A 16702-nucleotide genomic window follows, 5' to 3' on the forward strand; every position below is an offset into this window, starting at 1 on the left:
AGTGATACTGCCTTGGAAACCCAAGAAGGGGTCGCTATGAGTCGGGGCCGACTGGATGGCAAATAACAACAACAACATATGTATATGTACACATTCACATATACAATATAACATTATACATATGTGTATATATATATGCACACGACATACACCATGTCATATTCATTTAATATCTCATCAAGGTTTTAAATATCTATGTTCATGTTTCCTATATCTTTAACATTCTTAACTTTTTAATACCAATTCTGGTAAAATGCCTACTTTATTTGGTGATAGAAAAATCATTTAAAAGTAAAGTCATAGTCCAATGCATTTCCTTTGCTAATTACAATAATTTGTTCTTCAGAAATTCCTAATTTAGTATTCATAAACACATGTGAATAATAATATTAGTTCTAATAATCTGGTGTAGTGACAGGAAGATAAAGGAAGAATGTTCAAAATGCCTGATTTCTGGTATTGTATCTTTATTAAGTCATCTCAACCACTTGGTCAATCTGTCACCAATCTTGTCAATTCCCATTGCTTCTTACATTTGATCTTTCTTTTTATTCCTACTGTCACTCTTTAAGACAGGCCCTTGTCAACTCACAGCTGGTTTCCTGTGACAGTCTCCTGAATAGTTCACCTGTCTCTTTTTCTTTCCCCTTTCATCTATCCTCATTCTACAACAAGGTTAATTTGCTCAAAATGCTGCTGTTGTATTGTTGGTGTAGAACTTACTTAAAATATTCCTTCTGGCTGAATACCACAAAGCCTGACAGTGTTTGAGGTGGAAATTCTAAGGTGCTCACCAGAGGAGGAATGGTTGAGAAGATTTAAAAAGAGGAGGTGCAGAATTTGCACAGGGATGCATTTCAGGGAGAAGAATGCCAGGCACATTCACAAGAGTTTCCACACTCATAATTATTTCAAGAAATGATAAGCAAACTAAGATTGAGATCCTAGCATTTGTGGGAGATAAAGTTGTTGAGGTGGCTCTAATTTAGTGTATAAGTCTTTGGGAGCAGGACAAGGGAAGAATGGACATATTAGTACTCTTTCAGCTCTCAGCAAAGAAACCTTATTCAAATCTAGCTTAAAATGGAAGGGAAGATTCTTATTGGTTTGTGTAACTGAAAAGTTTAAGGATTGCACTGGAGTTGGTCCTTCTGAGCCAAAATAGTTAATGAGAACATTAAAAATGACACTCACTTTCTCTGCTCACTTTCCTGTTACCCCTAGTGTTATGCCCTAATGTGTCCAAAGCCATTACTACAGTTTTCTAATTATTTAGAAAAAATCTCTGAGGTTGCTTTTGATGAGACCTGGGAAGATACTCTAATGCCTGAGACGTGCTGGTGAAAGTGAGTTGGGTGGGTTCAGGAGCATCACAATCAAAAAACTGAGAAGAGACAGAACTGGAAAATCCCATGGGAAAAGAGTCTATGATAAGAATGGTGAGGACAGTTGAAATGAACAGAGATCAATTTTAAATTTCTGAGCAGAACACTTTGAGTAAAATAGCTATTATTAATTGACCTGGTGGCACAGTGGCTAAAGAATTGGCTGCTCACTGAAAGGTTTGGCAGTTTAACCCACCAGCTGCTCCATGGGAGAAAGATGTAACAGTCTACTGTGTTACAGCACTGAAACCCTGTGTGACAGTTTTATTCTGTCCTATAGGGTCATTATAAGTTAGAGTTGACTTGACGGCAGCAGATTTTTTTTTTTTTTTTTTAACTGATATAAGCAAATTTAGAGATTTAGTAATAATTGGTTTCTGTGGTTAATTTTTGTAACCTGTGTTGTTTAGAGTTAAATGGACAGTATGCCTCTACCTTCTCAACCTTGGGGTTGCAACCAGCGATCATGTACAGTGAAAATAGATCTCAGATTAAATTCTGCTAAATATACAAGTATGTACAGGCAAGCCATCAGAAAGCTATCATTAGTCCCTTTTTGTAGCACAGGAACTTACCCTCTGCCCACAAGCATCTGCTAGCACCTTGCGTTTAAGTTGTTCTCTGGGGCAGATGCAATGCTATTCTTAAAGCAGGATAAAGCAGCCTAATAGTTGTGTGAGAGAAGGAAGTCACTGTTGCAGTAGAGGAACTCATGACCAATGAGGATCTAGACCTCAGCCCCTGCAGTGACTTTATTATGTGGTAGTTTGCAAGATTCCGTTGGGATGGCAGATGGACCCATGCAATATTCTAACCAACCACCTACATTAAATATCACTTATTTGACCAATGAAATACCATTTAATGCATCCCTTATATGTTCTGATGTAAGTTTGGTAATGGTATTTGAAGTCTTTAGTTTCACTGCCCTAGGTTTTATTGCTGTTCAGGCCGAGTCAAATGTTAGACAGTCCAATAATATAAAGTTAATTAAAATACAAACATGCATCAAAGTTTAAACTTATTTTTTCAAATTATGTTATCAACTGCATATTGACTAGCATTTTACAAGTGAAATTATAGAAAAAAACTCAAAATAGAAAATAATAGCCTTTTTTAATGTAAGATGTTTAACAAGGGAAGTAAGAATTTTTTTGCAAAATTTTTGTTTAGGTTTTATTTATTTGTTTATTTATCATAAAGTGTGTCCTGTGCTGAATTACCATAAACACTGTTGTTAAAGAGACTCACTTTGAGCATGTGGGGATTTTAATTCACTATTTTTGTTACTAGCACTGATGCTAGTTGCTTAGGACAGACTTACATTTTATTACAGTTATTTTGCATTTTTTTAAGTTAGATTAAACTGTGTTTATATTGAATCCATAGATTATTTTGACATACAGTGTATCTCTGAAATTATCATAGAATAAATGAGAAATCAAATTGAACAAAATTTATATAGAAGCTGATTTGCTAAAATGTATCTGTTCTCTCTTTTACTTCTTCCTTTTCCTCCCCTCTTCTTTACTAACAAGTATTGATGCTGTACACACTTTACATGCATTATTTAATTCTCTCTCCATGAGGTACTTATTGTCACTTCACTTTATAGGTAAGGCTCTCTGGTGGTGCAGTGGCTTGGGCATTCAGTTACTAAGTTGAGCAGCTCAAACCCACCAGGTATGCCGTGGGAGAGTGATGAGGCAATCTGCTTCTGTAAAGATTGCTGGCCTTGGAAATCTTATGGGTCAGTTCTGCTCTGTCCTGTAGGGTCCTTATGAGTTAGAATCAACTCAGTGGTAGTGGGTAGGTCTTTCATTTTACACTTGAGTATATTAAAATTTGGAAGTTTGATCATAGCTTTCTTACGGTTACCCAGCTAATATATTGTCAAGCTGGAATTTGAATCAGGCAGTTAGAGTTCAGAGCCTATAATTTTCACCCTTTAATTTTTTTTTTTTTTTTTCTGATTTCAAAGACTAAAGTTGGATTACTGTTTTGATACCTTTTTGAATCTATTTATCCAGAACATAGGGAATATAGAGAAGAAAAACACTGGAGTGTCTCCATTCCACTGAACTTCCCCATACACTGCCACCTCCATGTCCTCATTCCTCTATAATAAGTCTTTGAGTTTGGAAATTATAGGCCAAAAGACAAATAAACGAACAGAGAAATTAAAGAATGAAAGAAAGTTGGGCAGCTAACAATTCAGTAAAGAGTAAACAGATTATAACAGAGGACTATGCCCTGCTTAGGACTTCTGTCTGCCATCTCATACTGACCCAGTGGTGACCCTGAGTCCATCCAGGTCAGAGACTATGGCCAGGATGAACAATGCTGAGTTCGGGTGGTGTCTTTCAAGCTCTAGCTTCAAATTGCTCTGATTTGGACAGATGCTTTTAATGGTGTCAATAAAAGGAGTGTCCCCTTTCATCTCCTGTGTTCCTCTTTTTTTCACTCTGCTGTCCCACTGCTTACAGTCAAGGGTATGTTTACAAGTGCCATTTCCTTTTTTCCTAACAACTGGAGAGTAGAATTACTTTATAAAACAAACAAAATGTACACACTCTTTTTCCCAAAGGGAGCCACAGTGATGGTCATGTCTTCTTTCATAAAACCCAGAACTCTACAGATTATGTATATGTATGCCAATGTAAGATATTTGAGGATCCCTAGTTCAGAAAGCATGTGAATGTGAAAGACAGTGTTGTATCCTTTATTCTGTGAAGAACTCAATCTGTCCTGGAGCCTCTTGGGTAGGAGAGGAAATGGCATGTGTGAAGCAGTTTTAGAAAATCTGAACAAATCCCATTATGAAGCCTCAGAGAAGACCAGCCTTAAGTCAGTAATTTAGAATTAACAGTGACTATGGCAAAGTGGGTTTGCTTGGGTGAAAGTTTATGAAAACTTGGGTTGATACCTTGGCCTCTAAAGAAGATGTTCACTAACTAGAAAATGGGTCAAGCTTTAAATCTCGTTTGTCATCCTGAAAAGTGACCCTGATAAATGGCTCTCTTAGCAACAGAAAACACATTAAAACTGACTCTTAACTGGTCATGTCAGTTAAGCTTGTTTATGCAGCACTGGTGGACAGTAATACAGTTGTTCTCTGTACTGACTCTTTGAGGCCTAAACCAATGTATGTAACTGCTAATAAATGGGTGAAACTGAGTGTTGCCAGTTGTTGCAGCTCTTCTTGGGAAAAAGGTGATAAACTTCTCATGAGATTAGGGCACGTGCTTTGAAATGGATTTTCTTATTTCTGTACATGAAAGTAAATTTTTGAATAAAATGAAAAAGAAATGAAATCGATTTTTGGGCCCTATGGTATGTGCCAAAATTAATACTGGTCATAAATTTACACTGAAAAGCCATACAAAGCTTTCTTCTTTTCCTTCTCTGATCTTAATCCAAAGTGCCTCTTTCTTGTACACAACTTTCATTGAGAGCTTCTCTGTCTCTCTGTCTCTCTGAAGAGGAAGAATGCTAAGTCTAGTTATTAACCTAAGTGTCTCATATTTTGAGTTGATTGAGAATATATGTTTTATAAACATAAAGCCATCATCAGAGATGATTCTTGGGAAGACTCTAGATCTTGAGTCATCTTCTTACTTGCTCCACAAATGCAAGAAAATAGTGCTGGGTGGCAGCTTGCGAAGACCATTTGCTCCTGCCACTCCACACACTGCAAGGTCCTGTCCCTCTTGCTTACAGAGTCTTCATTTACCAAGGGAGGACTTCTCACTTTTAATGTTCATGATTCCATACCTGCCTTCCCATCTCTGAATACAGAAATTAGCTCTAACTAGGTTTAGTCACTTTAGAGTCATCTCATTTCTAAAGTAAATTGTTCTTTGTAAAAGAAATACCAGGAATATTGTGATTGAATCCAGGACAATATGTGATGCTTTAGAAATGAATCCCAGTGGTTTTTGGAAACCTAACGACAATGCAATGCACTGCCATCAAGTCAGATCTGACTCCCAGTGGCCCTTGCTTGGGTTTTTGAGGCGGTATCACTACAGAAGTAGATTGCTCAACGTTCCTTCCGAGGAGTGGATGGTGGGTTTGAACCACCAGCCTTCTGGTTATCAGTCAAATGTTTTAGCCACTCAGTTACTGGGTTAAAGGCATTTTGATTGCTAATCAGAAGGCTTGTGGTTCAAACTCACCAGCCACTCCTCAGAAGGAAGACTGATCAATCTACTTCTATAGAGATACTGCCTCAGAAACCCAAGGAGGAGTCCCCATGAGTTGGGATCAACTCGACAGCAGTGAGTAGTAGTAGTAGTAGTATGTTTTTACAACAGTTTCCTCATAATAGGAAAAGGGAGCATTTGCATCTAATTCCTCTGTTTGTTTAGCTAACAACAGTTAATGTGTCCTAACAAATAGGCATATATGATGTAAAGAAGGTGATTTTATGCTCCCAATTTTTACAAATGTAAGGTTAGAATTATAATACTAGTGATAGAATATTAAATGTATAGTAAGAGTTCCAATAGCATAGTGCCTAAGGCACTTGACTGCTAACCAGAAGGCTGGTGGTTCACACCCACCAGCCACTCCTCAGAAGGAAGGTTGGGCAATCTACTTCCATAGTGATACTGCCTCAGAAACCCAAGAAGGGGTCACTATGAGTTGGGCCGACTGGACTCAATGGCACATAACAACAACAACAACGTGTTGTTGCCGTTCAATAGCAGTGAAAAGTGCTAAAAAAAAAAAAAAAGTGTGAGTTTTGAACCTTTAAGGAGATCTGGTAGGTCAGATCTATTTTCCTAATAATACAAAGACATTATTTACTCAGTTCACATAGTTGATTGGTGCTGATGGTGAGGAAAGGAAAAGCAATGGTGTTACAATCATCTTAGCATGAATCAAGGTGCAGTGGCTTCCAACTGTACTAGTCATTTCATTCTTTACCACCCTGCACTCACACTATTAAAAAAAAAAGAAGTTTTACTTAAAGTCCTTGATATATAAATACAATTTATTAATTTTGTTAAATCATGCCTCTTATAGATGCATATTTTTTAATATGCTGTGTATGAGAACTACACATGAAGGGCCTTTGCTGTGTACTGAAGTGTGATGGTTGTCCAGGGGCAAAGTGCACGTGCAATTCTTTGAGTTGTTAGCCGATTTTTTTTTTTTTTACGCCTTTTTGGACCACTTTTTGTAACAGCATTTTTACTTGAAAGAAGAATTGACATACTATAATTATTTAGATGTGGGCATTTGCAGATGTTTTCTTTAAAATGAACACAGTTGAGTCTCTCAGTTCAAGGAAGACAATGCCAATATTGGTTGTCAATTATGAAATTTGAGTTTTTCGATTTGGGTAAACCTGTATTTGCCATTGTAAGCTTGATAGCTTCCTAATACTTGAAGACTTTTCTGATAAGATTTATGGTGATATTATTGAAGGTGGTTTTTAAGTATATTTAATGGAATGGGTCAACATTTGGAAGATCTACATAACTCAATAAACCATTTCCTTTTAAGTGACCCATGCAGGATATTACAAAATCATGCATTAGCAAAGATCCAGTCAATGTGTAAGATAAACCAGTTAATTTTAATGTAGCAAAATCTGAAAATTTCATTGATCGCACATTCCAACTTAACCTTTAAGAAGCTACCACTTTCAACTTTTGTTGTAGTATCGAAGAACAGTAAAAGGCTCTTAAAATACTCCCTTCTCCCTTGTCCAGCTACATATCTGTGAGACTCTGGATTTTCTACATATACTTAAAGCAAAATAGAATACTGAATGCAGAAGCAAATATGAGCAGCACACTATCTTACATTAAGCCTACTTAAAAAAAAAAAAAAACAATGAAAGTTTTGTCTTTTTGGAAAATAGTTATTTTTCATAAAACTTTTAACATAATGAGTTTATTTTTATTTTTTTTAATAAAGTAATAAAGCATTAAATATTTTCTACATTTCAGTTTTTGATATGTTAAACACACATACACACATCCATTATATGTAAAACACTTTTGAATCCTCAGTAATATTTTATGGTATAAATTAGTCCTGAGATCAAATAGTTTTGAGAACAACCGCCATTTTAAAGCAGTTTATTTATTTATTTTTTAATAGAAAGAGAATGATATAACAGCAGAGTGAAGGTGATTCCAGTCAACACAGATTAAGTGGATTTAGCAGGAATGAATAAAACCATATAATCCTCTATCAAAAGTAACTGCTTTGTCATTGTCTGACTGAAAAATCTCTTCAGAATAATTCTGTCGTCATAAGCCAGAGCCTAGGCCTCTTACGCTACTTTTCCCTGTCATTCCGAAGTCACAGTTCATTAGAGACACAAGATGAATATTTAAAGGATACTGACTGAGGTCATGCTTAGAAATGAATATTCCAAGTTTTGATGTAGCCTTTGGTAGAGGCCAAAATACAAAATCTATTCCTTCAAAATTTCAAGGAAGAACAATTTTGGTGAGAGACAGACTTTTCTGTCTATATGGGGTGGATCACTCCCTCTTCTAATTGAGAGGTTGCAGTCTGATGGATTGAGAAGAATCAAAGGGACTTTGAAATACGCCTCTGAGCATAGATCAACGTGCCCCTTGGGCATTTTTTACTGACAGGGTCCAACCTCCTCTCAATACTGGTGGTCAGTTAAAGTAGGGGGAGTGTGTAATAGTAACTGCATGATCATCTTCAGTGGTTCATAACTACAGCTTTGATAAATTTTTACATCTTTTTTCCTTGATAGTTTAATGTTGAAGGTAACGTAACTATTTTGTATGCTTTCAACGTAAATCTAAAAGAAGATTCCAGGGACAGATTATTGAGAAAGTTGAGTGTCTCATGCTAGATTGCTTTAGAAATCATATTTATTCTGCAATTATAGCTAAGAGTGTGACCTCCATTCAAATACTTATCCCCTTTATCCCTTAGTAACTGTAGGGCCTCTGGTGGCTTAGTGCCTAATGCACTTGACTGCTAACCAGAAGGCTGGTGGTTCAAACCCACCAGTCACTCCTCAGAAGGAAGGTTAAGCAATCTACTTCCATAGTGATACCACCTTGGAAACCATCCAACTCAATGGCAGTGCATTTTTTGCATTTAACTGTAAAGCTAGTTAATTTTTCTTTGCCACAACTTTCACCTGTGAAATAGAGATAATAATGTTGTTAGGGATAAAAATGACATATACATAATAAGGTTTCCTTTGTTGATTTTACATAATTTTTGTTGTTTTTAGGTGCCACTAAGTCGCTTCTGACTCCTAGTGAATCTGTGTTCAACAGAGTGAAACACTCACCAGGCCTACACTATCCACATGCTGGTTGCTACATGTGAATCCATTGTTCCAGCCACTGTCATTAAATACATGTGTATGCATTCAATTATTTTGAATAGTATTTAGAAAGAGAAGTTATTTAATTTGATGAAGTAAATGTTACCAATTTTTTTTTCATTTATAAAGTAAGGTCTAAAGGTTTTACCCTTATAATTTTTTGTCTAGATATTTTATAGTTTTAAGATTTCCATAAATATAAGCATCATTTAAAAAAAATAATAGAACATTTTTATTGTGTTTTGGGTGTAAATTTACAAAGCAGGTTCATTTTACACTCAACTGTTCATACATGTTTTGTTTCACAGCACCGATTACAGTCTCTGCAACACAGCAGCTCTCCTCTTGCCTCTTCCCTGTGATTACCCCTTCCCCGTGTTGAGTCCTTCTTACTTATGCATTCTTGTCTGTCTAGCTTTCCCCCTATGCAAACGATGTACTTCATTCTCTCATAGTTGAGGGACTGTTCCAAGGAGTGCATCTCCATAGGATAGGTGTTCATCTCATAGGACTTGCTATTCTTTAGTTAAGAGCTAACCCACAGGAGTAGGTCCAATGCCAGGCCTGAAGGTAAACCAGAGCCATAGTCTCCGGGGTTTCACCAATCTCTATCCAACCAGTGATTCTGGTCATTTTTGTGTTTTTGAATTTTGATACACAATTTTCTACCCACTCCATCAAGGATATCTAATTTTGATCCCTTTCCGAGTGGTTGGCATTGATAGCCAGGTACCATTTCATTCTGGTCTCAGAGTTATGTAGAATGAAGTTCTCGTGGTCTTTTAGTGCATTGACTGATTGAAGAGAATCAAAGACATATGGAAACATTCTTCTTTGCTCTGACCATGGAGAGACCAATAGTTACATCTTAGATGGTCGTTCGTAAGCTTGGACACTACTCACCAAAGTAGGATGTAGAACAATATATTTATGGTGCTGTGTTGTGCCAATTAAGTTTGATGTCCCGTGAGATGGTGGTCCTGAGCCTGCAGGCCCCGTGACTCACTCCCTCCAGTTGCTAGGTTGTGGCTTAGAAGCTACACCAATCTTGTCCCCTGCTAGTTTTATGATGTTTATGAATATTTTTATAGCATATCCAAGTACACATGGAGGAAAATCATCAGTCAAATCTGTGTCATGGACATATTGCTTCCCCACACCTGGTCTGGACTGTCTATGTGTCCACCACAGACTGGTGTTTATTGTTACTGATAATGCAGTACTGTGCATGTCATGGATTTGGCTGTGTTATCTATATCTTTTGTGCATCTCTCTGTGTCCTCCTTTTCCCTATTGTTATTGTGCTGGCCACACATGTTTGTTATGTTACCTTTCTCTTCACCCAAATCAACACATTACTCTTAACTACTCAGGAATTTTCTCTCCCCTCCCTTCCTATCCCTGGTAACCAGCAAGTAAATTTTCTTCCCTGCATAAACCTTTCCTTGAATTTTTGTGATAACAGACTCATACAATATTTGTCCTTGTGTGATTGACTTATTTCATTCAGCATAATATCCTCCAAGTTCATTCATGTTTTGAGGTGATTTGTGGATTCTTCATTCTTCAGTAACATTGCATAGTATTCCATTGTGTTTATGTACCATACTTTATCATTATTATTAAGATATAAGTAATCTAAGGTGAGGCAAGGTAAAGAGTTACTGAAAGAGAGTTGTTTCCTTTTTAAATAAAAGGTTCATTAGTAAAAACCACTTTAAAAACTTGTCTTCAAAAGAATTTATTTGGTGGACAGAAGAATAGTCTATATCCTCATCCATAAGACCTGTGAATATCTTACCTTATGTAGCAAAGGGACTTTAAAATGCAATGAAGTCTATGGAACTTATGATGGAGAGATTATATGAGTAGGCCCAATCTAATCACTTAAGTCCTTAAAAGAGAGAAGATTACAAGCTAAAGTCAGAGAGAGATGTAATTCTTCATGAGAAATGGAAAATGGAGAAAGGAGCCACAAGCCAAGATGTGAAAATAGCCTTTAGGAGCTGGACAAAGCAAGAAAGCAGCCTTTGAGCGCCATGCATAATATTAAATGGGTCGTTCCTGCATAGGACTCTGGGAGAGAACCATAGTACCTAGCCATACATGGACCTGGGTCGGGGTGGGGTGGGGGGACAGAACACCAAACACCTACCTTTATGGTAATATTAGTTGGAAACCATTAATTAGTGAAAATAATAACCCCAGCCATCATAGATTAAACTCTCACTGATTATCGAGTCAGTTCTGACTCATAGCAATGCCCCTTGGGTTTCCAAGGCTGTAAATCTTTATGGAAGCAAATTGCCCCATCTTTCTTCTGTGGGTTCAAACCACCAACCTTTTTGGTTAGCAGCCAAATGCTTTCACCACTATACCACCAGAGTGCCTTCCATCATAGCTTAGACTCCCCCCACCAACCCTCCCCTCTCCTCCCGCATATATGCTTATACCTGGGTGATTCGGTATGTCACTGTATGTTGCTGCAACCTTGGTGCTGACCAGCCTCAGTCTGGAAGTTCCCTAATAAAAGCTTGGCTTTTTCTGCCTCTGCCTCCCCCCACAAATACAACCTGTGCCCCTTGAAGCCACTACTATTGCTGGTCCAGTAGGCTATGATACAGGATTTCCCTTAGAGCTTACAGAAAGTTAAGCAACCCAGCCAACACCTTGATTTTAGTTTGGGAGACCCTCCTATTTCCTACATATCAAATTATAAAATAATGGATTTTTGTGTTTTAGAGTCCTTAAGTTGATGGTAATTTATTAAAGCAGCAAAAGAAGACTAATATGATTTGCATATCCTCCTTTCAACTTTGTTTCTTCCAGGAGAAAACAAAACAAACAAACAAACAAACAATTTTTTAGCAAGTTTTTTTCCCCACAAATAACAGAAAACTCTAAAATGAATGTTCGTTGCATGAATATTAAAGAATAAGGATAAAAATTTGAATAAAAGAGACCCTATGTAAATCCTACCAATCAGAGATGATGCCTCTTTACAAATATATATATACTTCTTTAAACAAAATGACAATGTATTGACTATACTGTAATATGACCTATTCAGCTGTTCTTTGCACTCAATAATATGTGGCCATCTTTCCAGATCTTTTTACTAGTGGTTTTCATTATGTACATTTTCCCCAATAAGAGCACTAATACTGACTTTGATACTGAACTTTGATATTCTTCTGAATTTATATATTAAAAAAAAATCTTGCCTTTAATATCTAGAGAGATCTTTCTTGATTGATTTTATAGACATAGCTTATTTTTATCTGATTAAGGTATATAGTTATTAAAACTCTCTTATTTTTATTAGCAATTGCTGTTAAGTTGATTTTGACTCCTGACTACCTCATGTGTTCCAAGTAGAACTCCATGAAGTTGTCAAGGCTGTGACCTTTTGGAAGCAGAATATCAGGCCTGTCTTCCAAGACTCCTCTAGGGAAGTGCTAACTGCCAACTTTCCGGCAGGTAACTTAACCATAAGTGTTTACCCAAGCACTGAAAATACTCTAGAAAATAAATAAAAGTATAAATAAGCAAATAACAGATAACTCTAACTGCTATTGACATTTTCGTGTTGAACATCTTGGACTTTTAGTGCAAATGTTGACATTAAAAGGAATCGTAGTATAATTGTTTGGAACCCTGGTGATGAAATGGTTAAATGTGTGCCTTCTAACCAGAAGAGCAGTGGCTTGAACCCACCTGCAGGAGAAAGATGTTGTAGTCTGCTTCTGTAAAGGTTACAGCTTTGGAAACCCTGTGGGCCAGTTCAGCTCTGTACTGTAGAGTTCCTATGAGATTGAATAGACTGGACAGCAATGGGTTTGATTATCATTGTTTAGCAAGCTGTCATCAGTATTCCTATAAACCATTGTTTTGAAAGAACACATTGTTCACCCGTATGAGCATTCCGTTGTTTATCATATGTCTTGCTAATGGACTTTTTTCCTCATTGTTTTTACTATTATACATATTTATTTTTTAATTTAATTTTTTAGTAAAAATACACCAAAACATGCTCCCATTTAACAACTTCTACACATATTGTTCAATGACATGGACTTCATTCTTTATCTCGTGTCAATATTGTTATTTCTGCTCTAATTGTTTCACTGCATTAATTTAGACTCATTGTCTCCTGAACTTCTCGTCTATGCTTCAGAGTTACTGTTGTCTGTTTGGTCTCAAATACATCATTTTTTTTTTTTTTTAAGAAAAGCATAATACTTAAGGGTGACTCTTTAACAAAACAAAACAAAATTCTTTTTGAACTAAGTTGTTTTTTAGTTTAAAGATGACTTCAAAGGATATTTTAGGTACAAGATTTGAAAAGTATCTCAGGGCAGTAGTGTTAGGTGTTCTTCCAGCCTCAGTGGGTCTAGTAAGACTGTACTTGAGGAATTTGAAGTTCTTTTATTTTTCTCTTTCTTTCAGTATGCATATAATGTGTCCCTGATCATAACATTTGGTGATAGTAGCTGGAAACTCTCTAGTACTTCTTATCTTGTGTTAGAGTAAACAGGCTTTTATGGAGGCAGTTAACCTTGTAGTCCAGTTGCTTCTCTGATTCTTGGGTTTCCTTCTTCCTTTGTTGCTCCAGGCACAAAGAGAGCAATTGCTGTGTCTTGGATGGCAGCTCACAAGCTCTTAAGACCCCAGACACTATGCACTGAAACAGGAGGTAGAACAGAACCTTTAAAAAGAGTATTATGGCTACGAACTACATTGTCCTATTAGACCATGACACTAATTCTTCAAGCCAAGAAAACTAGTCCATGAGGTTGGTCACTTTAGGGCAATTATGAGTTGGAATTGATGAGAAGACAGAGACAGTGGAGTTTTTTTTTTTTTTTTTCCCCCTCTCAAGTAGTAGTAGCAGCTGTTGTTCCCATTACCCCCATTTTTGGTTGTTACTGCTGTTCCAAATTTTATATGATATAACAATTGCCAGTTCATACTTTTTCTTATGTACAACTTAGTGATATCACTTGTATCAGTTAAGCTGTACAATCTTCACCCACATTTGATGCCACCTTTTCCATTACCATAAACAAAATGTGACTACTATTTAGAAACTGATTCCTCCTTTTCTCCTTCCTCCCAACCCCTGTAACCACTACTAATCATTGGTTTCTCTGTCTTTACCTGTTATTGTCATTTCATTCTACATCCTGCGTTGGTGAGTGAGCGGCAACTGGGGTATTAAAAGCTCTTAATTTTCAGCCAAACAATAGGCAGGTCTACAAGAGGAACAGTAACACTAGCGAGGTGCCACCCTTTAGAACAATCCACCATTTGAATTCATAAGGGCAGCATTTGACCAAGGACAAAATTCAGGAGGCAGAAAGAATTAGGAAAGGAGGAGGAATGAAAATAAGGCAGGAAATGGGATGAGTGATGTTACATTGAAGGGATTGCTGTTAATGACATGAAAAAAAAAAAAGTGTGAATTTTTGAATGGACAGCTGATTGGCTTGTAAACTTTCACCCAAATCACAATACAACTTTTTTTTTAAAAAAAATACAGTATTATCTTTTTGCTGTTTACTTATTTCACTCAGCATATGTCCTCAGGGCTCATCCATGTTGCAGCATATATCAGGAGCTCATTTTTCTTTATGGCTATGAAGTAGTCCTTGCACGCCCTATATTTTGTTTACTCTATTACACTTATTCTTGAATAATCTTTTTATACTTTTTTTTTGGTGGGGGGAGCTCTGGTGGCATAATGCCTAAGGCATTTGACTACTAACCAAAAGGCTAGTGGCTCAAACCCACCAGCCACTCCTTAGAAAGAATATTGGGCAGTCTACTTCTGGAATGATACTACCTTCAGAAACCCAAGGAGGGGTCGCTATGAGTCGGATCCAACTCGGCAGCAGTGAGGTTTTTTAATACATTTTTTTTTGGAAAAAAGAAGTCCCTCAACAAGATGGATTGATACAGTGTCTCCAACAATGGGCTCAGGTATAGCAAGGATTATGAGGCTGGTGTAGCACCGGACAGTGTTTTGTTCTTTTGTATATAGGGTCAGAGCCCACTTGATGGCACCTAACAACAACATGCTTTATCTGATGATTTTTTATAGTATGATAAAGGTTTTAGAAGTGAATTTTCTATGACAGAGGGATGTGTGCAAATACAAAGGGACTTGGATTCATATTACCAAATTATTTTCAAGGAAGTTTTAGTTCAGATCATGACTAGCAAAGTATGAAGGATATATGCTAGTTGATTGCACAACTGCCCTTTATCCCATTTTCTTTCCTATAGAGTGTATGTTTTTTTCAGGTCTCTCTCCACAGCTCATGGAAAGCGATGCATTACCTTTCTTGAGGATTCATTCTGATTAGTATGAACTAGTTAGGGTTATTCATCTTCCTTTTGTCAAAGAATGTTTTAAGGGTGAGACTATAATCCAGTTCTAGCAGGAATCTAGAAAAAAAAAATGGCTTTTTAAAAGAAATAGTATGAATTCTTGTTTCCCACTCCCAAATTATACTTGATGAAATTTCTGACAGTTTCTGTTGGATTTTAACTTTAATTCTTCATTCTCTTTCATTTTCAAATTGAATCCTGGCCTCTTGAATGCCTATCACCATGAATTCACACAGTGAACATCTTACCTCAGAGTACTTTATTGGATCATTTCATAGTTCATTAAAAGAACCACATTTTAAATGGTTCAGCTGAGAATAAAAACACCATGAGGTACTACAAAGATGTTCTGTAAGTTTAGCGTAACTACTCAGGCCTCTGGTTAGCCATTAAAATCATTAGCTGTGACTGAAACATTAGGAATGATACCATCTCCTTTGATACGTACATCAGTCCAAAAAAGTTGACTTCTTTTACTCTGCACTTCATATAAGAGGCAGGATATGTGGATAGATCTTAAAAGAGCACAGTGTTTGAGGAAGACATTACTAGTTAAGCTAAACTATTGTTTTGTTTTAAAAAGGCTTATGTGGATATTTCTGGTTTAAGGTTTAAAGATTATCTCAGGCAATAGTTTGAAGGGTCATTCAGCCTCCAGGGCTCCAGAAAGTCTGGATTCTGCCTTGACCATTGTGCTCTTTATACAGGATCAAATTGACAGCCGCAGGATTAGATAGGAAATATAGGGAAATAAGTTCACATTAATGGGAGAGAAACAACTAGTTGAAGGAGGAAGAAAATAGTTGCACATCTTTTTTTTTTTTCAATTGTGATTTGGGTGAAAGTTTACAGAGCAAATTCATTTTCCATACAGCAGTTCACATATACTTTGTCTCATGACATTGACCACAATTTACCCCAATGCAACAGCTCCCCTCCCACTTCCTCCCGATAGTTACCTCTTCCCTGTGTCCTTCCCTCCATGCACTCCTGCCCCCTGAGCTGTCTCCTTGTGCATTATAAACAGCCCTTCTTTCCCCCATGATTGTTCTCTCCAAGGAGTGCATCTACCTCAGGTAAATGTTCAATAGTTGCACATCTTAAAGAACGTAATCTAATCTCACTGAATTGTATTTGTAAAAATTATTGAATTTTCCTGTGTATATCCTCAATAACAAAACAAGTTATTTAAAAAAAAAAAAAAAAAGTATTTGTGGGCTTGTCCATTAGTGTTTTCCTTTTCTGTTGAGAAAGTACCATTCCAGGTGTGGTTTTAATCATATCTCTAAGCACACTGACATTCCCCTGTCATAGTGACCAGTACTGAGGACTGATATGATAGCTGAATTTTCTGCTGGAAGCCACCGTGCAGTCTTTTCTCTTCTTCTTCCCACCCCCTCTTTCAATATTCAGTCAATATGCTTTGCTGAATCTCCTCTAATACACATTGTGTATTTTTTTTTTTTTTTTTTTTATAATTCCCACTCAGCTGTTTATAAATCTAAGATTTCTATCTTTCCGCCAAGATAAAGAACACTATTCCCAATTTTCATCTATGGCCTCAAAAAAGAAAAAAAAAAAAAAA

The sequence above is a fragment of the Orycteropus afer genome, unplaced genomic scaffold (genome assembly GCF_000298275.1).
Source record: "Orycteropus afer afer isolate SDZICR_OR568_19922 unplaced genomic scaffold, OryAfe1.0 scaffold00506, whole genome shotgun sequence".
Lineage (NCBI taxonomy): Eukaryota > Metazoa > Chordata > Mammalia > Tubulidentata > Orycteropodidae > Orycteropus > Orycteropus afer.